Source organism: Pelodiscus sinensis, chromosome 15, assembly GCF_052426305.1.
Source record: "Pelodiscus sinensis isolate ZL-2025 chromosome 15, ASM5242630v1, whole genome shotgun sequence".
NCBI classification, from domain to species: Eukaryota; Metazoa; Chordata; order Testudines; family Trionychidae; genus Pelodiscus; species Pelodiscus sinensis.
The window spans coordinates 23218187-23241175 of NC_143066.1; the positions used below are offsets into that span (position 1 = coordinate 23218187).

Consider the following 22989-nt stretch of genomic DNA (forward strand, 5'->3'; position numbering starts at 1 on the left):
CTACATGCCTCTGTCGCCAGAGGCATGTAGATTAGGCCACCAGACATAGGAAAATGAAGCGTCGATTTAAATAATCGCCGCTTCATTTAAATTTACATGGCTGCCGCGCTGAGCCGACAAACAACTGATCAGCTGTTTGTCGGCTCAGCGCGATAGTCTGGACGCGCGGGTGGCGACATCAAAGGTATTTGTCGACCACCCAGGTATGCCTCTGGGATGAGGCGTAGGAGCGGCGTAGGAGGCATACCTGGGTGGTCGACAAATACCTTTGATGTCGCCACCCGCGCGTCCAGACTATCGTGCTGAGCCGACAAACAGCTGATCAGCTGTTTGTCGGCTCAGCGCGGCAGCCATGTAAATTTAAATGAAGCGGCGATTATTTAAATCGCCGCTTCATTTTCCTATGTCTGGTAGCCTAATCTACATGCCTCTGGCAACAGAGGCATGTAGTCTAGACGTACCCTAAGAGAAATGATTCTTTCTGTTTCTGGGGGAAAGTGTTAATTATGTCTGTCTACAGCCTTCCCCAATACTTCTCCAAACTTGTATCATAGATTTGAAGGTATCTTTTCTTCTTGGTTGCATGATTTGTCCAGCAAAGCAGCTATTGCTTGAGAAAAGAATAGGGAAGAAATAATAATTCATAATGAAAGTAAGGAAATTCTATGGGGCAGATATTCAAGAGAATTCTCATTTGAGCACCTTTAATGATGCCACATAGGGCTATACCTGTTCATCATTTGTTTTTCTGACTAATGACGAATGGTTTGGGCCGGTCCTGAATGGGGCCATATGTGGGGAGGCATATTATATGCCTGCACAAGGCTTGCAGTTTGAGGGAGGACAAGGTCCTCCTCCCTGACAAAACTGCACCTGTGCTTATGAATCTTATTTTTGGTATAATGGGTTTCTACATGGGTCTGTCTAAATGTTCTCAGAGTAAGAATCAAAAGGGTATGTCCAGTGAGTTTTGATGGCTATATCTTAGCTTTAATTCTATAGAGTTTGCTACAATGTCTGGACCAAAAATGTTTTTTTCTTAACCTGCAAGTGTATCTTTAATATGAGGGACATTTTCTCAGTTATAACAAGAAAAAAACATTATTTTAGAAATTTAGACATTTCCCCGTAACAGATTGCTTCTCTTTCCATGTACGTTCCATAAGTATGAAATAACAGCAATGCAGTTGCCTTTTGTTTGCATTTTTTCAACAGTGTTCCCAGCTGAACTACCCTGAAATCCAAACACAAGAAACCAAATTAAGTAAAATTCAGTGGAGTGGGGTGTCAGTGATCCCACTGGAGTTTTGATTTTTAGTAGGGATCTAATTATGGCTATAACTGCTCATCATTTGTTTGTCTGGATTTCCAGCCCTCTAAAGCAAATTAGATAAATGTGTGGAAAAAATCAGTCAGATAGATTTATAATGTAGTGCTGTAAAAAATGCTAATATGATGAGATTCTCAAGTAGTATTAATTTAGAAATACTACACCTTCATTATAGTTTATCTTCAACATGGCCTGAGAATGAAAGGCAATAGCATGTAGCTCTGTCTGTGACTAAACCTGGGTAGTAGTGTCCTATGCCCAAGGTCAGCTCATGCCCAGGTATCTGACTGGGGTTACAAGAGCTATACAGTTTCTTTGTGAATTAACAGTAATATGCAGAACATTGAAAGAATATACAGTTTTGGTTTTGTTAAAATTTTATATAGTGCTATTTGCTCAATAGTAAATTCAGAAGAATGTCTGTCCCCCCAATGGGGGACATTGACATTGCTGAAACCTATCTGTGTGTACTGAAACAAAAATAGAGAGATATGGGGGAAATAAATTATCATAGTCTTTATCATATTGAAGAGTGAAGATAAGATATACTGGAACATAAACAATTCCTCATGCAGTGCTAGTTGCTTTATGTGGAACATGCATATCTATCTGTGTTTGTATATACAGATTAATTTTTTTCTCTCCTCCTCCTTTTAATATTCTAATTAGGCAAAGTCTGCTGGTCTCAGCTGCCTTTATAGTTGACTTCATTGTCAGTTCTCAGCTGGCCAATAGGGGTAATTTTGCATGGGTGGTTGATTTCTTTCTTTCTATAATGAGCCTAGTTCCCACAGGTTTTGTTTTATGTACACTGCAATATTTCATTGCTCTGTCACTAAATCAGTCATGCTCCACAACTTTCAGTATACATTTCATTTGCACAACTTGTGTCTTTCTTATAGCTTGTTTCCCTATGCTTTAATACATTGGAAAAGAATAACCAATACCTTTACTAAGAAAGGGCAAACAACTCAATATGGACCATATGCTGTACAGGATGTCCCTGTTATAAGTCGCCCTGGTATTCATCCATTCTGCACTAAAATCATTGATGCTTGTAGGAACTGATGCATTATAAGTCTTCCCATTCCTCGCTCTTAAGTCAGGCAAAAAAAAAAAAAACCAACAACAACAAAAAAACCGATTTGCACAAGTAGAAGTCAGCCATGGGAAAAAATGTCCCCACTTTAAATTGTTTTGCTTTAAGTCCAAGTTTTTTGGAAGAATATCTTGGACTTATAGCGAGGATGGCCTGTATGAGTCCAGCCGCACAGTTCTGATTATAGGCTTGTGGCAGAGTTAATGTTGCTATAGGAAGCGTAGCTTTTTTCATTTCATGATTTTATTTCCATTGAATTGACATAGTATTTTTGCATTTAATTTATATATAAAGTATTTATATTGTGATCAGTGTTCCCTCTAAGATTTTCCAGCCATGAGCAGAGTGAGTTTTGACTTATGCATCAATATTGAGGTCATATGCGCTGGTTTGGATGTGTGCCACCATGGCACCCAATTTAGTAATGCACACATGTTCCTGGCAGCTGGAGCAAAAACCCCTTTCCTCCCCACCATGCAGCATGTCCTTTCCCCTGCCACCGGAGCAAACACCCCTCTCCCACCATATGGCAGGTCCCATTCCCGACCTCAGCCCCCTGAACAGGCCCAGGCCCCTCTGCATTGCAGCCCCAGCCACTAGAGGAGGCCTCTGCTCCCCCACCTGCCACGCAGCTGCGGCAAGTCCCGGTCCCCCTCCCCAGCGGCATCCTCACTACACTGTGTGTGGGTATGTCTACATTACAACATTATTTCGAAATATCTTATTTTGAAATAGTTATTTCAAAATAGCTTATTTCAAAATAACGCGTCTAGACACAAAATACATTTCAAAATAGCATTTTGCTATTTCGAAATAGCACGTCCACACTGATAGGATGTTGAATTGCATTTAAGGCTGGCCAGAACCGGTTCTGACAGGGCATCCGGTAAGAGTTACCTTGTGTGGCTGCTGCCTGAGGCTATCTGAGACCTGTGCTTAAAGGGATCCCCCCCAGAAAGCCGATTCTAAGGTTTCTCTGCTTGCTTGCCTGTTTCGCTGAGGGACAGCAAAGCATTTTTTTCTCTGCGTGCTCTGGTTGCCCTCACTCAGCCACCACAGCACTCTGCAGCATGGAGCCAGAGCCACCCCTGGGCACTCTGGTGCTTCTCCTGGATATGTTGCTGCGAGCCTAGCAGGATGTTCTGCAGGCAGTAACAGTCTCCCTGGTGTGCCCCACTGGGGGCTGGTCCTCTTTCCTCCTTCACGTCCTTCCACTTACCCATCCCTAACCCCCCTTTCTGCTGTCCAATAAAAGACACGTGTTCATTACAACAAAACCTCTTTATTGAACAAAACTGGGTTGGGGGAAGAATGAAACTGAGCTGAGACTGGGGAAAAAAGGTGGGAGAAGGAAGGAGGGACGGTGGAAGAGGGGAGGGGGAAACCTGGGAGGAGGGAACTGGCAGAGGGAGGCAAGGGGAGAAAGGGGGCGGAGAAGCTCAGGGCTCAGGGTTAGGGGTCTCGCCAGCCCAACTGTCTCCCAGCACTGCAGGTTCAGGGACCTCGGCGTCCCTGGGGGTTTGGAGAGGGTGAGGAGGAAGAAACGGGAGAGGGAGAAGGAGTGGGAGGAGGAGCGGTAGCTGGGGAGGCAGCAGGGGCTGGAGCAGCAGGAGGCTGCAAGCTCTGCCCCAGGGTCGATGACCACCTGGGGGACACGGACCGTCCCGCCCCCCAATATACGGTCCACGGCATCAAAATAAAGGCAGGGGTCTGGGTCTGCCCCTGGTTGGGAGCTGCCCCCTGTAGCCCTGGCATATGCGTGCTGCAGCTCCTTTATTTTCATGCGAACCTGCTCCTGGGTTCGCACGTGGCCTTTGGTGGCCAGGCTGGCAGCTATCCGCCTGTAGATGGTTGTGTTCCTCCGTTTAGTGCGGAGATCATAGACGTTGGAGACATCCCCCCAAACCTGAATTAGGTCCCTGATCTCTGCACAAGGCCAGGCAGGCACCTGCCTTTTCTGGCCCCTGGAAGGCTCCTGGGAGCTGGAAGACTGGTCCTAGGGAGCGGTGGAAGGCTGGCTGGCACTGGGTGCCTGGCTCATGCTTGGGCCACTGGGTCAGGTGCAGTGACTGCTGGCTCTGGGCTGGCAGGCTTGGAGCTAGCACAGGCATCGTGGCCAGAGTCTACCCCTTTAAGGGCTCCGGAGAGGAGGGTAGGGAGAGGAGTTTTCTTGGTTGTGCCCAGAGTAGCCATCAGGGCACCCTGGGAAGGGCTGGAGCCCCCTTATTTCGAAATAAGCGACTACACAGCGCTTATTTCGAAATAGCAGTTTCGAAATTGGCGCTAGTCCTCATGGAATGAGGTTTACCAATTTAGAAATAAGCCCTCTGCGGTTTGGCTGTGTAGATGCTGGTAAAGTTATTTTGAAATAACGGCTCTTACTTTGAAATAGCTTTGCTGTGTAGACATACACTCAGTGGGCCCTGCCTGCCAGAGCAGCCACCTGCTGAGCAAGTGATGCTAGGGTTGCCAGATGGTTTACCCAAAAATACTGAACACCCCCTCTGCCTCCCCCCCCCCCCCAAAAAAAAATCAGGGAAAAAATTCTGTGGAGGGGAAAAAAATGGGTGAGCAAAAAAAAAAAAGGGAGTTAAGCAAAAAAAAAAAAAAATTAAAAAATAAAACAGCATTAAAACATCTTTAAGTGCTTGCAGAGTCAGAAAAGGGATAGCAAGAGGGGAGAAGTTGAGCACTAAGATCCAGGGAAGGCTTCAATTCTTTAGGCTTTTTGCTGGCGGCCATTTTGTTTTCTTCATGGAACCAGAACGCAGCTTCTCTGCAGAATCAGGTAAGCGGGGGGGGGGGGGGGGGGGAGGCAGAGGCAGTTGCCGAGTGTGTTGTAGGGTTGCCAGTTGTCCGTTATTTTCACCTCCTGTCGGGGGAAAAAATCAGAAAATACTGGACATTTTTTGTGTCCGGTATTTTCTTAATTTTTTTACTAGACAGGAGGCAAAAATACTGGACTGTCTGGGTCAATACCAGACACCTGGCAACCCAAAGTGCTGCTGTGTGGCTCTACAGAGGAGGTGGGTGAGGGAAGAATTCTTTGTGCACAGCTGTGCAGACTCACACTTTAGCCTGAACTATGATTGCGATATAAGTTTTTATGACTGAAAGTTCTCTTAGAATAATGAAGTTTGATTTACAGTCAAGATTGTCAAATATACTGTGAGAAAAATGGGAAAATATATTGGTGTACTTTGTCTTCCTAATAGGTCATATCAAAGATTACTGCTAATCGTTCAGGCTTATAGAATGTAGGGCCTGATTCACAGCACATGAAATCAACAGAAAGATTCCCATTTATTTCAGTGGGCTTTGGGTAAAATTCATGTGCCTTTGATCTATGTTTCTCCTTTCTTCTAAGGCTGAAAATTCTATGAAGTAGGTAAATGTCGTTAGCCTTATTTCTGTATGAATTAGCAAACTAAGGCATAGAATTATGGGAACTTGCACAACGTCATACAAGTCTGTGGATCCAGTAATAGGGCTTAGGTCGCCTGACTCCAGTCTCATGCAGTAACCAGAAATTTACCATTAAAAACTAAGGGTTCTACATCAAAAGACAGAGAATGTTACAAGGGGAAAATCACCATTTTGTGGTTTTCAGATTGAAAACACTGACATAGGTTAAAGACACCTGATGCAATTTTTTTATGTAATGACATAGGTATGCATGGCTTTGCACAGATAAATATAAAAGCAGGGCATTTTAACTTCCACTCAAATTAAACCTGGAAGGAATTTATATTGATTTGATTATGGAATCTGTTTCTAGTTCTGTAAGGTAGTTCTAGTTCTATAAGTTATTTTGAAATAACTCCCCCCAAAATTATTTCAAAATAGTCCTTCCACACTACAAGGCACCATTGAAATAGCACAGAATTATTTCAGAATAGCACATCCACACTGATTGGAGCCTGCATCGCATTTAAGCTCCGGAAAGCGTTCCGGAGAGGGCACCAGGTCACTTCCTGTAGCTGCTTGCTGAGGCTAGCTGAGACTCGTACTTAAAGGGGCTCCTCCCTATGGCTATGTCTCACATGCCACTTCTCTACTGCCTACTCCCTCCCAGGACACCAAACTCATGCTCAGTGATCTGCCCTTGCAGATGCCACAGCACTAACAACATGGAGCCGGAGCTGCTACAAAGCAGTGCCAGGCTTATGGGCCTTGTGCTGCACCTCATGTGCAATTGATGCACACTGCCCACGTGATGATTCAGGACCAAAATGAGTAGCCTGGACCAGGGGATCTCTTCACTCAGGCTGTGGTGCTCCTGATGCACCAAATGATCCATAATCCAGGGTTGGGGCCATACTATTTTACTAGGAGGGTAGTAAAGCATTGGAATAGGTTACCTGGGAGGGGGGGGGGGGGGCGGGTAGAATCTCCATTCCTAGAGGTTTTTAAATCCTGGCTTGACAAAGTCCTGGCTGGAATGTTTTAGTGGTGCTGCAGGCCCTCCTGGACCACAAGGGCTGCTTCATGGACATTAATGTCAGATGGTCAGGGAAGGTACACGAGGCCCATATATTCCAGAACCCAAGCCTGTTCCAGAGGATGCACACTGGCACAGTTCTTCCTGATCGCACCATCACGTCCGGGGACGTGGACATACCCATATGCATCCTGGGCAATGAAGCCTACCCCTTGCTCCCCTGAAACCCTAGACTGGCAGCCTGGACCCCACCAAGGAGCATTTCAGTGTCATGCTCAGCAGGTGCCATATAGAATCATAGAGCTGGAAGAGACCTCAGGAGGTCATCAAGTCCAGCCCCCTGCCGAAGGCAGGACCAATCCCAACTAAATCAACTCAGCCAGGGCTTTGTCAAGCCAAGACTTAAAAACCTCTAAGGATGGAGATTCCACCACCTACCTAGGTAACCCATTCAAATAGTTTTTTCTAATATCCAACCTAGACCTCTCCCACTGTAACTTGATCCATTGCTCCTTGTTCTGCTATCTGTCACTACTGTGAACAGCCTTTCTTCATCCTCTTTGAAACTTTCCTTCAGGAAGTTGAAGGGTGCTATCAGATCCCCCTCACTCTTCTCTTCTGCAGACTAAACAAACCCAAATCCCTCAGCCTCTCCTCATAGATCATATGCTCCTGCCCCCTTATCATTTTGGTCGCCCTCTGCTGGACCCTCTCCAATGCATCCACATCCTTTCTATAGTGAGGGTCCCAGAACTGAAAACAATACTCCAGATGTGGCCTCACCGGAGCCGAATAAAGGGGAATAATCACTTCTCTGGATCTGCTGGCGATGCTCCACCTAATGCACTCTAATATGCCATTAGCCCTCTTGGCTACAAGGGCACACTGTTGACTCATATCCAGCTTCTCATCCACTGTAATCCCCAGATCTTTTTCTGACAAACTGCTACTTAGCCAGTCGATCCCCAGCCTGTAACAATGTTTGGGATTCTTCAGTCCCAAGTGCAGGACTCTACACTTGTCCTTGTTGAACCTCATCAGATTTCTTTTGGCCCAATCCTCTAATCTGTCCAGGATACTCTGGACCTTATCCCTGCCCTCCAGCGTATCTACCTCTCCCCCTAGCTTAGTATCATCTGCAAACTTGCTGAGAGTGCAATCCATCCCCTCATCCAGGTAATTAATAAAGATGTTGAACAAAACTGGTCCTAAAACAGATCTTTGGGGAACGCCGCTAGAAACCGACTGCCAACCTGATATCAAGCCGTTGATCACTACCCGTTGTGCCCGGCAGTCTAGCCAGCTTTTTATCCATCTTTAAAATACTGCCAGATCTCCTGGACTCCTTTCCCCTTCATGTAAGCATCCCAGGGAATCCTGCCCATCAGTTCTCTGAGGGAGTCAAAGTCTGCTTTTCTGAAGTCCAGGGTGTGTATTTTGCTACTCTCCTTTCTTCCTTTGGTCAGGATCTTGAAATCTACCATCTCATGATCACTGCTTCCCAGGTTGCCACCCACCTCTACTTCCCCTACTAGTTCCTCCCTGTTTGTGAGCAGCAGGTGAAGCTGTGTATGGCCCCTGGTCAGTTCCTTCAGCACTTGTACCAAGAAGTTATTCCCAACATTCTCCAAAAACTTCCTGGATTGTCTGTGTACTGCTGTATTGGTCTCCCAACAGATGTAAGGGTGATTGAAGTCTCCCCCATGAGAACCAGAGCCTGCGATTCAGAAGCTTCTCTCAGTTGTCTAAAGAAAGCCTCATCTACCTCATCCACCTGATCCGGTGGTCTATAGCAGACACCAACCACAACATCACCCCTGTTGCTCCCACCTCTAAGCTTAACCCATAGACTCTCAACAGTCTTTTCTCCCTCTAAATACTGGAGCTCCGAGCAATCGTACTGCTCTCTTACATACAATGCAACTCCTCCTCTTTTTCTCCCCCGCCTGTTCTTCCTGAAAAATTTATACCCTTCCATGACAGTGCTCCAGTCATGCTGGTCATCCTACGAAGTCTCCGTTATTCCAATCAAATAATAGTTCTTTGACTGGGCGAGGGCTTCTAATTCTTTCTGTTTGTTTTCCAGGCTTCTCGCATTGGTGTACAAACACCGTTGATAACCAGTTGATCGCCCTACCTTCTCCATCCGAATCAGGGGTCCTCCCTTGTTGCTCATTCCTCCTTGTGTTTCTCCCCAGTATCCGATTTCCTCACTTACCTCAGGGCTTTGGTCACTGTCCCCCAACGAATCTCGTTTAAAGCCCTCCTCACTAGGTTTGCAAGCCTGCCCACAAACATGCTCTTTCTTCTCTTGGTTAGATGGATCCCATCTCTTCCTAACAATCCCTGTGCTCAGAACAGAGTCCCATGGTCGAAGAAACCATGGTGGTTGAGTGTGCCTTCAGCTGCCTAAAGGGGAGGTTCAGGAGTCTCATCACCTGACTGGACCTCAGCAATCAAAACTTCCCCCATGTGGTGGTGGCCTGCTTTGTGCTCCATAACATATGTGAGAGCAAGGGGGAGACTTTCCTGCTAAGATGGGGGGCAGAGGCTAAGTGGCTGACCAGGGCTTATGAGCAGCCGGACACCACTGCCATATGGAGAGCACATTAGGGGGCTGTGCTCATCCAGGAGTCCTTGAGGGAGAATTTCAGCCAAGGCCACATGTGAGGCTCTCCCCACAAACGGCTTCTGCATTGCCCTTGTGTGCCTTTCCTCACCCACATCTCCCTTCCCCAATCTTCTTTCCCACCTTCCCTCTCCCCTAAGAGCAAATAAAGAGCCTTTTCTGTTTGGAAAAAAAACCTGTTATTTTTTATTTGGGGGATATACACCAGGGGAGGGACCAGGGAAAGAATCTGGGAGTGGGGAGGAGGGGAAGAGGGGCTTAGGGATGGGGCTGGTATTGGCACCTGTCTCAAGTACCTTGGGAGGCTTTGCCTTTCTGGGAGGTCCCACCGCCATGTGTTTGTGGGCTCTAGCAGCCCCTGGGAGGACTAGGAGGAGAAGCCAGGAGGTGGGGAGCACGGAGTTGGGGGAGTAGGTATGAGGAGTTGGGCAGCAAGTGTACCACCTGTATGTATACAGAGGACCACCAGTCACCTCCCACCCCTGCACTCCCAACTCGCTGCCCAACTCCCTGGTCATACATGCAGACATGCACTCCATGACTGCTGTTATTGAGGAGCATGTAGCCTCATGCTGGTGTGACAGATATTTCCATAGCTCCCAGTCAGCCTGGCACTCATCATGGTCCAAGTTCCGCTCCTGGACCTCCTCCATCAAAGGTCCCAATGAGGGACTGGAGGCTGGCCATCTGTTCCCGCAACAGGTCTTCATGGGTTCTTTTCCACTTGCGGATCTCGTGGAGTTGTGCTGATGATGTTGGAGGTGGTGGATGTGCCATGTTCGCAGCTGGCCCAACTGTGAAGTCAAGTGAAAAGGGCAGTCATGCCAGGAGGCACTGTGTATGAAGCCTAGCCCTACTCTCTGAGCCGACACTAAAGTTCTCAGTTCAGATGACCCTGATGTGCTATGAGCAAGGCCATATGTTGCCTAGACAGTGTACACTTTTCTGCAGGGGCACAGATGTCCCATGGGAGCCTTGCTACTCCCACGTCCTGGGGACAAGCAGGCATGGAAAGGTGACAGCCAGGCCAGGAGCCTGTGGGCAGGGGGTGGGGGGTGGGAGGAAATGCAGTGCTGCAGCTTCCTACTGTGTCTGGTGCTGGGAGTATTCCACAGACAGAGAACTGCTATCCCTGTCTGCTGGAGGAGGTGGGGAGGTGTATGTGAGTGGCAGACTCCACTTGCCAGAGAGAATGCTACTGGGGTCCCGTCCTCTTTCTCCCCCTGACAGGTTCCCATGCAGGGGATTAGTTTCCTTTGCATTGCTGTTTTTGACCAGGAATGGATGCTGCCCGAGTGTGGACATGAGACTGTGCTGTGTTCAGCTCTGCTGTGTGTTTCCTTGACCCCAGCCTACTTAGTGATGGCTTGTCATGGGAAGGTGTCCACCACAGAGGCTGGAGTAAGGCAGGCGAGAATCTTATGAGAAAGAGTGAGGGTTTCTGTGAGAGAGCATCATGGGGTTTAGTGCTCTGGACTGGCACTCTGTGTGCACCCAGGTGCACAGGCTGTTGTGCGAGCCCTAGACTGAGAAGGCCAAGCGAGGAGTACACAGCTCCTCGCAGCCTGCTACCTACCCCCACATTGTATAAGGAAACTGATGGAACTCACCTGAAGTGCCTTCCTTGGGTTCCTACGAGCCCTGCAAGACATCCTGGGAGTGGGGGATTGGCTCCAAGTTGATGAGGACCTCCTGACTGGTGGGCATAGTGTCCTGACTAACCTGCTTTTCTTCTTCCTCATCATCTTCCTCTTCCTCCTCCACAGCCCCAGCCTCATGGAGGCTCACACCGGGTGTCTCCTGGCCAGAGTTGATGATGACGGTGGAGGAGGTGCCTGACCAGGATGGCATCCAGCTGCTCATAAGAGTGGCAGGTATGCAGTACCACCCCAGAGTGGGAACTTTGCTCTCTGGCCTTTGTGTAGGCCTGCTGTAGCTCCTTAATATTCATTCAGATGTGGTCCAGGGGCCTGTTGTGCCCTTTGTCCATGAGCCTGGTGGCCATCCATCTTTAGACCAATTATTTCAGAATAACAGCAGCTGAGTGTCCACACTGACGCTATTTTGAAATAACAATTTTGAAATAAGCGTTATTCCTCATGAATAGCAGGAGTTATTATTTTGAAATAACAGGCTTGATAGTGTGGATGCTCCACTTATTATTTTGATATAAGGGTGAAGACCAGGGCTTAGATTCCTTCCCCATAGCATTCAGTGCCACATCTGACTGAAGGCACAGGGTATTAATTAAGGGCTATCCAGCCGCCCCGTTCTCAGCAAGATTAAGGGGGACCTGTTTAGGATACCAGCCCTATCCACATTCCATTTTTTTCTCCTCAGTGTACAACAGCTGCAGGTGAAAGCAGCTGCCACATCCTGCCATCATTCACTCTGTTCTAAAAGTTGGGCTCTGGAGTTTTTTTCATATTTGCTCTTTTATTACTATTGGTTGCTCGTCTCCCTTCATCCTCATATCTTTGCAACCATTCAGTTCTTGTGCCTCATTCTCTAACCCTTTCAGCTTCTCTCACTCCTCCTAAAGGGTATGTCTACACTACCCCGCTAGTTCGAACTAGCGGGGTAATGTATGCATACCGAACGTGCAAATGAAGCCCGGGATTTGAATTTCCCGGGCTTCATTTGCATAAGCCGGCCGGCGCCATTTTTAAATGCCAGCTTGTTTGAACCCCGTGCCGCGCGGCTACACGCGGCACGGGCTAGATAGTTCGAACTAGCAAGCCATTCCGCACTATGGAACGAGGCGTGGAACGAGGCGTACAGATATTTTTTTTGCAAATACATTGGAATTGCAATAACTGCAGGGCTAAACTGTTAAGTTGTCAGACACTGTAGATGTCAAAAAAATGCTCTGGAAATCTGGCCTAGATAAATGCCTGTGTTCTACACGTGAGTATTTTTCAGTTCCGTGTATATATAGAAAATATCTGAATGAGTTCAGACTGAAATTTGCACTTTGATTCTTTTTGCATAAAAGGTTTCCCACCTAAAATTCAAAGGAAGCAGAGAAGTGTTTTAAAAACTCAAATACTTTTCTCCTTCATGACGTAGGAGCTTTGCACTTGGCTGTATATTCAGATGGATACAAAAGCTCAGGACAGTGAATTCATGAAAAAAATCAATAGGCAGCTATATTTGTCAGCTATAGGAAGGAGAAGTGATAGACAGGGTAAGACTTCATGAAACTTTCATCCTGGCAACTATCTATGAGCTGAAGTTTTTAAATCCTTCTTTAGAAGGTTAAGCATGGTTGTTCCAACATTCAGAGTCTTTGGGTACGTCTAGACTACAGGGTTTTGTCGACAGAAGTTTTGTCGACAGAATCTGTCGACAAAACTTCTGTAGACAAAGCGCGTCTAGACTACTGAAGCAATAGACAAAACTATAGACACAACTTTTTGCTTTGTCGACAGAGAGCGTCCAGACTGCAGGACGTTCTGTCGACAGAAGAAAGTACCCGGAACTGCTTTGCCAGGTCACAGGGGCAGCATGTACTTCCTTGTTCTGCTGCCTGCACTTTGCAGAGACGCATGCTAAAAGGGGCACCCCCCCCCCCCCCCGACTAGCCCTTGCTCTGCTGCTGGAGCTGCCTAGAGGGATAGCAAAGGTTCTTCAGTGCCTGTTTGGAGTGCCCTGCTTCCTGGCACGGCACAGCACAGCACAGCACAGCAGTGTGGGGTTTTTTTTTTTTTTTTGAAGGTTTTTCCTAACCTTTGTTTACCATGGAGCGAGAGCTTCCCCTGGCCAGGCGCCGGCCCCACTCCACGGTGCTTCAAATGCTGCTGCAACTGCATGAGACTATCATGCTGTTAATGCCTGGTCCGGAACCTGAGCCCAGACTGGAGCCCCTCCTTCAGGATGCAGCAGCACTGTTCCTGCCTCTGAACTTTTTCCCGGACAGGCGATGTTGGAGGAGGGAAACAAGTACGGACTAGTGGGACCGGCTCGTAATGGAGCAGTGGGATGATCAGGCTTGGCTCCAAAACTTTAGGATGCGGAAGTCCATCTTCCTGGAGCTTTGCAACTGGCTTGCCCCCACGCTGCAACGACAGGAGACCCACCTGCGCCCTGCCATCCCGCTGGACAAGAGGGTAGCTATTGCCCTCTGGAAGCTGGCCACTCCTGATAGCTACCGGTCAGTGGGACACCAGTTTGGTGTGGGGAGATCAACTGTTGGTGCTGTGTTGATGGAGGTAAGTCCCTTGGGGATGGGGGGAGGGTAGTCCATAAGGGGACTGTAACCAAAAAAGGGTGGGTGGGGGGCAATGGAGGGGAGGTGGTGGAGGGCTCCTGTGCCTTACACCATCATACTACTGGGAGCAATCACGGGGGGGGGGGTCGCCAAAGGACTTAGGCAACCCCTCTTACTTCATAATCTGTGTGTGTTTGTATGTGTCTATTTTTGCAGGTGGTGAGGGCCATCAACTCAGAGCTGCTGAATCGGATTGTCCACCTCGGAGACCTAGACACGATCATGGCTGGTTTTGCAGGGCTGGGATTCCCAAACTGCGGAGGAGCGCTCGATGGAACGCACATTCCCATCCGTGCACCACCCCATCGAGCTGCCCGGTATATCAACAGGAAAGGGTACTTTTCCATTGTGCTGCAGGCCCTGGTTGACCACCGTGGACTATTTACGGACCTGTGTGTGGGGTGGTCGGGCCGGGCACATGATGCTCGGATCTTCCGCAATTCACACCTATATGAAAGGCTGCAGACAGGAACCTTCTCCCCCCAGTGAACCTCTGCTATTGGGGACGTAGAGATGCCGGTCTGCATTGTGGCCGATGCAGCGTACCCCCTCATGCCCTGGCTTATGAAGCCATACACAGGGCATCTGACCCCGAGCAAGGAAGTGTTTAATGCGCACCTGACATGCGCCCGTTTACAGGTAGAATGCGCATTTGGCCAGTTGAAGGGAAGGTTTAGGTGTCTGCTAACTTGCCTTGACATGGGGGAACACAATATCCCAGAGGTGGTGGCAGCATGTTGCATCCTCCACAACCTGGTGGAGAGCAAAGGGGAGGCCTTCCTCCCAGGTTGGGGGCCAATGGCTGAAGTGGAGGGCAGGTGGTTTGCGCAGCCTCGGACAGCTGCTGTTTGCCAAGCCCATCAGGCGGGGGTTCGCATCCGGGAGGCTCTGCGTGAGCGCTTCTCAGCTAGAGCCATATGACTCCCCAAGGTATCCCCAATGGGGTCTGTGGGCCTTCCCCCCCCATCCCAAAACCTTCCCTCCCACAATCCATCCCTGCATCAGCCTCTGAACAGTTAAGGCGCACACACCATGTTAAACTTGAAAAATATGTTTATAAAGGAGTAACGTAAGAAATTAGATCTGTTATACAAAATAGAATTGTTCAACAACAGTGAAAAATAAAGTTCTTTTTTTAACTAATAACATGTGTTTATAACTGAGGGTATGTCTACACTACCCTCCTAGTTCGAACTAGGAGGGTAATGTATGCATACCGCACTTGCTAATGAAGCCCGGGATTTGAATTTCCCGGGCTTCATTAGCATAAGCGGGGGGCCGCCATTTTTAAATCCCCGCTGCTTCGAACCCCGTGTAGCGCGGCTACACGGGGCTCGAACTAGGTAGTTCGGACTAGGGTGCCTATTCCGAACTACCGGTACACCTCGTTTCACGAGGAGTACCGGTAGTTCGGAATAGGACCCTAGTCCGAACTACCTAATTCGAGCCCCGTGTAGCCGCGCTACACGGGGTTCGAAGCAGCGGGGATTTAAAAATGGCGGCTCCCCGCTTATGCTAATGAAGCCCGGGAAATTCAAATCCCGGGCTTCATTAGCAAGTGCGGTATGCATACATTACCCTCCTAGTTCGAACTAGGAGGGTAGTGTAGACATACCCTGAGGTAGTAAGGGGGATTTCAACCTGGAGGGAGAGAGGGAGGGAGGAGGGATTTCCAACATGGAGTGAGGGAGGGAAGGAAGGAGGAGGGATTTCCAACATGGAGTGAGGGAGGGAAGGAGGGAGGAGGGATTTCCAACATGGAGGGAGGGAGGGAGGGAGGGCAGACACCTTAAGGGTAATGGCGGCCTCGCCTGGGCCACAAGGCTTTGCCACCCCTGGTCCGTGGACCCAGCCGCCCTCGGGCTCGAGTGGGGGCTGACAATGACTCTGCCCTAGCGGGAGGGGAGGGGCAGGGCTGGAGGGGTGGCAGGGGCTGAGGGAGAGGAAGGGGTGGCAGGGGCGGAGGGAGAAGAAGGGGGGTCAGAGGGGGCTGAGGGGGAGGACGGGGGGTCAGAGGGGACTGGAGCTGGATGGGCAGGAGGAGTCCCCAGGGGGAGAGGACCTGGCACAGCCAGAGACTCCCGGATGGTGGCACACATACTGCTCCACTCTGGGAGGAAGTCCTGCAGCAGGCGAGTATGCCACCGAGCCTCCTTCCTCGCTCTTTCAGCCATGGTCTCTTGCATGTTGGCCATAGTCCTCTCCATTTTCTCCATGGCCTCCACATGCCGCTTTAGGAGGTCATTATAGGTCCTCCAATGCCTGCGGGTGCTGTGGGACCGGGTGGGTGGTGGCACAGGAGTTGTGCAGTGGACAGCTGCAGCAGGTCCGGCTGTGGAGAAGAAGAGGGAGAACCGATCAGTGTTAGCAATTCACACACAAGTCCATACAACAAGGGATGGGAATGTTGTTACTGGTAGGCCACGTCTGGCCTTGCCAGCCGCCTTGGCTGCACAGGAGACCCATTGTGGCTAGGACAATGTCCACCTCCACCCCCTAGATCCTCCTGCCCTCCACTGTGGCTGTCCAGGCCAGATCAGTGTGCAGGCACAGTAGGACAGGGGCCTGCTGCACCTTGGGTCTCCCATGCCCCCCTCCCACATACCCACCACCTGCCCACCTGCTTGTACATGCACAGAGAGATGCAAGCTGTCCAGGAGGGAGGACCAAGATGTGAACACTGCTCTGCATCCTCTCTGCTCCCACCTCCCCTGTTCTGTGTCTGTGACCCTGCCTGCACTCACCTGATGTTCCTTCTCCAGCGTAGGACGGTGCCTGCGAGGCTTCCTCTGTCTGTGCGACAGGCTGCAGAGTCAGGGTCAGGGTCAGGGTGTCCTCCGTCTGCTCCTCTGTCTCCTCCTCCTCCTCCTCCTCGACATCGTCCCCGGGGACCTCCTGCCGGCTATGCTGCACCGGTGTGTGCAAGCCTGTCTGCACGAGAACCGGTGCAGACATTGGTTCCTGGCCTCTCAGGTTGCGGTCCAGTTCCTCATAATAGGTGCAGTGCACTGGGGCTGCACCTGACGCCGAGCTCTGCTCTCGGGCCTTCATGTACCCCTGACGAAGTTCTTTTACTTTGGCCCGGACCTGTTGGAGTGTCCTGGGATGGTGCCCTTTATCGGCCAGCCCCTGAGCCATGCGGCCATAGATGTTTGCATTCCTGCGCCAGGTGTGCAGGGCCTGGACTGCTTCCTCCTCCCCCCACAGTTCTAACAGTGTCAGGACCTCTGTCCCTGACCAAGCTGGGGCTCTCTTTTTCTCGCCTGAAAGAACTTGGGCTGGCTCCCTCAAAGCTCTTTGGGGGCCTCGTGGTGCTGGAGCTGCACACATGGCCACGTGCAGGTTACACTGGGAGAGCTCTGGGCTGACAGGATCTCTCAGTGGCCAGCTTCCTGCCACAATGCCTGCCAGGGATGTCTGTGCCTTTAAAACATGGCTACAGACAGGACCAAGAAGAGGTTTTTCCTAAAGAAGGACTCTCCAGCAGGGGGCTTCCCTGGAGGTCGCCTTCTGTTGACAAAAGGAACCCCTGTGTCCAGACTGCCCTTTTTGTCGACAGAACTCTGTCGACAAAGACGTTATGCCTCGTAAAATGAGGTTTACCAGCATCGACAAAACTGCTGAGTTCTGTCGACGTTATGTCGACAGAACTCAGCGGTAGTGTAGACGCAGGTATAGTTTTGTCAACAAAAGTTCACTTTTGTCGACAAAACTCAGTAGTCTAGACACACCCTTTCAAAGGAGAAATACCCTTCATAAAATGAATGAGGAACGGGTCATTAACTTTTTATATTGATATTTTTCAAATCTCTTCAACTCAATGGATTGGAGTTGCTCCAAAAGAAAGCTAGTATTCAGTAGTGTTTCTGCAAACTGATTGATGAATGAATGTATTGGGACCTGTTACAAAGAAACTGTCTTGTAAGGTCTCTGCGCCTACTCCACCAGGTATGTGGAAGTGCCTAAGGAATATTTCATCACATTCTTGTGTAAATCTATCACTTTAAAACTATGGAGCCTTCATGTAATTTTGTGTGTATTATGCCTTTAGTGTTGCCTGGATTTAAAGGTTAGTCAGATAAATCAGTGCTGTGGTTTCCATTTAATTAAGTAATCCTCTCTCTGCTTTTGGGGTAAATATTACTTAATAATGTCCATTAACAAAGATTTCTGGAGCCATTTCATTACAAAATACTTTTTCATTTTCCACACCTGTGCATTTCTGGATTCTGGGTAGGAACATTAGCAAAATGCCTCAAAAAGGAACAGACTCACTGGCAGCAGGTCATACTAGAAATGTCATAAGATAGGACTTAAAAAAATATTTCAGAGTCTGGAGGTTTGGATGGTTCAGATCAGCATCAGGACCTTTTTTATGCAAAATTGTCTGCCCCAGATTTATTTATGTGTCTGTTGACCTTTTGTCCATACCTGTGGTTTTAGACCATGTGCTTTCTAGCGCAAGGACTGTTTCTTTATACATGTTTGCAGAGTGTTCAGCACTCAGTCTGTGTCTTTATGCACTATTATAATAAATATTCAAGATTAATAACTGTAACAATCAATCTGTTGGTCTCTTTATATAGCTGTTCATGTTGAGGCACACAATCCTAGCTAAGGTCAAATTGCATTTTAGTGTGGCAATCCTTAAAGCTTCAAGAGTGTAACTACATGAAGCCAAAAAGGTCTTTATCATGAAAATTGTATGTAGATGGACATTCCGCTGTATCTGCACTGAGCGCCCTTATTATCAATGGGAGTCTGCGCACAGCTAGAATTTCCCCCCAAGATCTCTTTCTACTTGGCATCCCAAGAAATCAGTTTGACTCCAGATTTTGTTACTCGGGTATTTTTATTCAGCATATAGAAAAGTTACTTGAGTTCGTCAGACTCAAGCATAGGGATGAATATAGGGCATACCACATCCGAAAACACACAGAAAACCTCTTTCTTTATATACATTTCCAGTTTGCATTGCACTTACTAGAGATTGCATTACATGTTTTGGGATTGGCTTGGTTACTTTTTAGAAACCAAGTCCTGTACAGCAATTTCTGTCCATGCGCTATCTACGTACAACTTATTTTTTGTCTCATCTTACGTTCCAGCTTATCTTGTCCATTATAAATGGTTCTCTGGGTGTTCTGCCTCTTAGCTTACTGAGTCATTTAGGTATTTCAGCACAGACAGTCTGTTTCCAGCCTGCTGATCCGTTTACATCCATAATCTTTTGTCCCAAGAAATGAGGTCTGACCCATGTCTTATATCTACACACAGGCCTACACACATGTGCTTCAATGTAACTGTATACAATTAGTATAAAATTGGGACTTAAATTTGGAGATTTTCAGTTACTGTTAAGTAATATATTAGATCTGAGTTCAAAGAGCAATTAACAAATATTGAATTATACATAGTGAAAATTCTGAATGATAATAAAAGAGATGACTGTTAGATTGTAATTTGCTGAAAGAAGAGATCAAGTCTTATGTTTATATGGCAGAATGGGGTCTTAAATCTGATCAGGGCCTCTAAACATTACAGTAATACAAATATTGGGCATGTACAGCATATGTCAATGTGCTTACCAACTACCAAACATATCCCATTATGCTGCCATGATAATGGATGCTCTTTCCCCTCACCCCCCTCTTTTAAAAAATAGAATTGACATGAAAGCCAACTTCTGAGTTCAATGTAGAAATTATAGATATAAAACTGGAGGCTTTGATAAGAATACTTTGCAATATTTTTTCTGACACAAGTGTGCTGTATTTCTTCTGGGTACTGAGTTAAATCTGCATAGTATTATATAAATAATATCTCATAATCAGGATCTTTACAAGTCAGATTACTCAAAAAAGAAAACACATCCTTCCTGACATTAAAGAATATTCTGATCAATTCCTGCTTTATTCTGCTCAAATTTGAAAAAAACAATTGATAAAATTTAGTGAAGTGTGAAAAACAGTGATAATCACCAAAAAGATTATTTGATTGAACGCATTTTGAATGTAAAACATGATCTAAGTACATTAAGAGTTAGCTTTTAAGATTCATGATTTGAGGCTCTTTTATTTTGGAATAAACAGAATATATTCACCATCCGTTTGGTTGTCATTTCAAATCTTCTTGGAGCATTACAGCTGTCTTCTGCCATAAATGATATATTCCTTCTTCCCCAGTTCACTGTTGATGGGTGGCTGCCTCTGCTCATATTGTATTTTTATTTGACCTGAAGCAAATTGCATATATTCCAGTGGACAGAAATGGATCTGGCAGGACTTTCATTCCTTCAAGCTGGTCTGCTGAAATGATTGATATTTCCCACTGACTACCACATGGAAGATTAAGTCCTTTCCATTTTGCTTCATTTACACTGGCCTTCTCAGATTTATTCTTGGGTTACAAACCAGATGGATCCCCAATATTTAATAAAAAAAGCAGTGGAGTAGTTAGAGAGACCGTTACAAGACTATTAGAAATCTTTCTACTTTTTGGAGATGCCATTCTGATGTAAAGGAGTCTAATGTTTCATTGTTTTCCTAATGTACCCACTGTATTTTAAAATGCATGGGTTGGTATCCTCATTTGCACTGTTTAAAATAATAGAAACCTTTTCAGCTTTTCAACAAGATAAATCCTAGAACAACAAGCAGGAGTCCATTAGAAAAACACCAGTCTTCATAGTGAACACAGTAAAAATGAGAGAGACAAAGTGGGTGAGGTAATATCTTCTATTGGCCCAACTTCTGTTGGTGAGAGAGACAGGGTTTTGAGTTTACACAGAATTTTTTTTTCAGTTCTGGGACATTCAGGGTATGTCTAGACTACATGGCTCCGTCGACGGAGCCATGTAGATGAGTTTACTAGACATAGGAAAATAAAGCGGCGATTTAAATAATTGCTGCTTCATTTACATCAAAATGGCCGCCACGCTGTGCCGATCAGCTGTTTGGCGGCACATCGGGGCAATCTGGATGCGCCGCGGTCGACAAGGGAAGCCCTTGTTGACCGCTCCGGTAAACCTCATTTCACGAGGCATACCGGAGTGGTCGACAAAGGCTTCCCTTGTCAACCGCAGCGCATCCAAACTGCTCCACTGTGCCGCCAAATAGCTGATTGGCACAGCGCGGCGGCCATTTTGGTGTAAATGAAGCGGCAATTATTTAAATTGCCGCTTCATTTCCTGTGTCTAGTAAACTCATCTACATGGCTTCGCCGACTGAGCCATATAGTCTAGACATACCCTCAGTGTCACAGATGAGTACAAGGTGGAATAGGTAGTTTAGCATAAGTAATTAATACACATTTAAAGGAACCATTCAAGGTGAAGAGGCCTGTTAACATATCAGCAGTAACAGGAGGGTGGGGGGAATAGGGTTAATAAATTACACATTTTTCTAATAAGCCATATGCCAAGTACAAGTTGGATCTCCCTGTCTGGCACTCTCAGGACCTAACTTGTCCCAAATGAGGGATTTTGCTGGACATGGGGAGGTAATTTCTGCCCCCTTCCAAGCCACAGGTCCCCCAGCATGGCTGCTAGCCCCAGCCAGCTCTGCTTCTCTGCCACCAGCCCTGTTGCCCTGCCAGACTCCTGCAGGAGGGCTCCTAGGCAACTGCCCTCCATTAGGACTTTCTGTTCCAGGAACATCTGTGGTCCTACTGAACCACAGATGTTGCTGGACCAGAGAGTTCTAGTATAGAGAGATTCAACCTGTTTTTCTATTCAGTTCAGATTTCTAGTATCCAGCAAACGTATGAATTTAAGCTCCTAGTCTCAACTTTTGAAGGTGTAGTGTAGGTTTCCTTTGAGGGTGAGGACTGAGAAGTCCAAGTGTTTACCAGCTGGTGATATGTGTTTCTGACTTCTATCATTTTACTATGTAAGTTAAGTTGAGATTGTCTGGTTTCACCCACATGATTTTTACTGGGGCACTTAATGCACTGTACGAAGTACAGAACCCATTGATTTTGAAAGATGTGTTGTGGTGATGGTAATCATGGTAGCAGTGGAGATTTGTCTGCAGTTTTCACATCTGTTGTTCTGTCAGGGTCTTTGATAAGAATGGCATGGCCAGGTAAAATGGGTCTACCTGGGTTCCTATGTTTGTGTAATTTGGGAAGTATGTAGAAGATCCCTCGGGTAGGTTCATGGGGAATAAAATTATAGAGTTTCTCTTGAAGATATTTTGGGAAGGATTTGATGATACCCTTAAACTCCTCTTTAAATTGTGGTGTGGGATCTTCTTTCAGTTCTATGTGCTAGAACTAAATTGTGTCGAAGAGTTGTCAGTTGACCTCTTTAACATGGTCATCATGGTTGAGGACTACGATGGCATATCTTTTGTCTGCTGGTTTCACCATGATCTGGAAGTTGGATTTCAGTGACTGATAGCTGTCCTCTTGGCAGTGAAGAGATTGTGGATGATCTGATGTTTGTTAAGGATTTCACAGTCAATTTTTTTTTCCTGAAAGCAATCAATGTAACGATCAAGAGCATGGTTTATCTGCAGTGGAGTGTCCATTCACATGGCTCTTTTTTTTCTTATGTTTGTTGGTGAGGACTTGATAATTTTGGGTGGTGTCATCAACTCAAATGCTTGTCTGTCTCACCAACAAATGTTGGTCCAGTAAAAGATATTACTTCACCCATATTGTCTCTAATGACCTGGGACCAACACAGCTACAATAACACTCCATACAACTTTTTACAAGTAGTATTTTACTCAGGCATCTTGGTTGTACAGCCTCATGATTTCTCTCATGCAATAGGAATGCTAATAATGTCCACAGAAAAAAATTAAAAAACAACAAATGGTCTTGCAGCACCTTAGAGACTAACAAAAAATATAGATGACATCATGAGCTTTCTTGGGCACAACCCACTTCTTCAGATGAATGGAGCAAGGGGTCCAGAGGTACAAATAAATAGCAAAAAAAGGGGAGAGATAGGGAAGGGGGGGGAAATGTCAATTAAAGTGTCCATGCTAAATGAGGCTAATGGAGTGGGCTGTAAGTGCCGGATACTTAGCTTTTGATGTCATTTGGGTGTTGACAATAATGGCCCATCCAGTTCGTGTCTTTGTTCAATCCTCGGTTAAATGTATCAAATTTGCATATGAAGGCAAGTTACATAGTTTCTCTCTCTAGCTAGTTTCTGAAATTGCTTTTTAAGAGGATAGTCACTTAGAGATCCATTAGTGAATGGAAGCTA

At 47.0% G+C, this 22989-nt stretch overlaps 1 protein-coding gene across 3 annotated transcripts in view; it reads left to right on the forward strand.

Annotated features, from left to right (window-relative positions):
* IQCK (IQ motif containing K) overlaps window positions 1-22989 on the forward strand; it is a 124941-nt gene that overhangs the window by 36393 nt on the left and 65559 nt on the right. The gene's annotated exons all lie outside the window — the stretch shown is intronic.